Source organism: Morone saxatilis, unplaced genomic scaffold, assembly GCF_004916995.1.
Source record: "Morone saxatilis isolate NCDOM2014 unplaced genomic scaffold, NCSU_SB_2.0 Contig10, whole genome shotgun sequence".
Lineage (NCBI taxonomy): Eukaryota > Metazoa > Chordata > Actinopteri > Moronidae > Morone > Morone saxatilis.
In genome coordinates this window covers 1,915,168-1,916,779 of record NW_023339652.1, presented here as the reverse complement: position 1 = coordinate 1,916,779, position 1,612 = coordinate 1,915,168, and positions in this window count along the sequence as shown.

Below are 1,612 nucleotides of genomic sequence, written 5' to 3'. Positions count from 1 at the left end.
CTTTTATAAAAATAACTTTTGACATATTTGCTGAAATTTTCACTGTATCCTGACAGAAGTACAAACCCCGAACGATTTGGGCACTGACTTATACAGAGGAGGCATGAAGTCTCTCAGCTTTCCAGTTATTCCTAATTTATGCAATTCTAACCAGAGTTTGCAGAAATATTCAAATACACCACAGGCAAACATTTCTACCACATGCCAAAAACTGCATGTGATTAGCAAAAAGTTCAGCGAAGGGGAGACTTGTGGGTATCCAGAGAACTCATTTTCATTCAGATATCATGACATAAGAGGTCAAAGGATCTTTTCCATCACCAAAATGTTGTCTGACTTTGGAGCGTTATTTAGCCTTGTCCCTGACATGCTAGCATGGCATGGATACAGCCTCTGAAAGACAGAGAGGTGACAGATTGTGACTCCACTTGCAAGCACGGAGGAGAAACTGCAGTGGCCACGAAACCCGTAAGTAACCATCTAGAACCAGTGTTTGGTTTGTCTGTTCTGGGCTACTGTAGAAACTCAACAGCTCATTCTAAGGTAACGAAAACACAACAATTCTTATGTTCAGGTAATTATACACTAATAAAAACAGCTTGGTTTAGGACTAAATACTTACGGCCTAAATCGACCGGGTGCGGCAAGTCTGTTTTTAATGTCAAGCAGCACAGAGTAGATTGCACTGGCAGAAAGTCAGACACAGAAACGTCATAGAGAATCCTGTCAATTTTCAAAATAAAATACCCCGTGCAGACTCGATAATCTTCACACATAAACACCAGTTTCTGATTTTTGAAGCGTTAATGCGATCGCCAGATGTAAATGAGCTAAAAAAGAAATACACCACTACACTTCTAACTTGTAAATAAAATCTACTCTAATAGTTTTCAACAGTATAAACACAACAAGGCTGTGAAGGCGACCAGTATGTAGATACGTCTCCCTGTTTGTCTCATTTAGCCACCTGTTAGCCACCGCCTTTTTAAATATTCATAGGTGGGGTATTTGCTGATGTGTTTTATGCCCTTAAAACATATCGAGAAAATCTCTGAAGCTTGTGTTAACCACAGACTTCATCTCATCAAAAACCCATTCAAAAAAAAAAACCCCACTGACTCCGAAGCAAAGGAGGTGTCAAAATGATGAAACTCATGTCGAGGTTTTAGGATTCATTCCTGCGGCACTTTATTCGTGGTGGAAACAGCAGACATTTACTCTTTAAGTTACGTCATCTTGCTGTGCAATCTTCCTTAGAACTAACACCACCAACTCCTAACTTTATCGTGGATGGGAAAACCCATTAAATGACATTTGCTTTTGCTAATTCTCTGGAAATTTGGTTGAAATTTGCATTATATCAGGATGAAAACTAAGTAACTGACTAATTGCTTCCTCCAGTTCAGTCGTCAATGAAATTAATTGATTTTTGCTGTGACATTAAATGCCTCTTTGACCTTTTAATTCAATTCAATTCAATTCAATTCAATTTTATTTGTATAGCGCCAATTCATAACAGAAGTTATCTCAGGACACTTTTCAAATAGAGCAGGTCTAGACCGAACTCCTTTTAACATTTACAGAGACCCAACAGTACCACCATGAGCAAGGA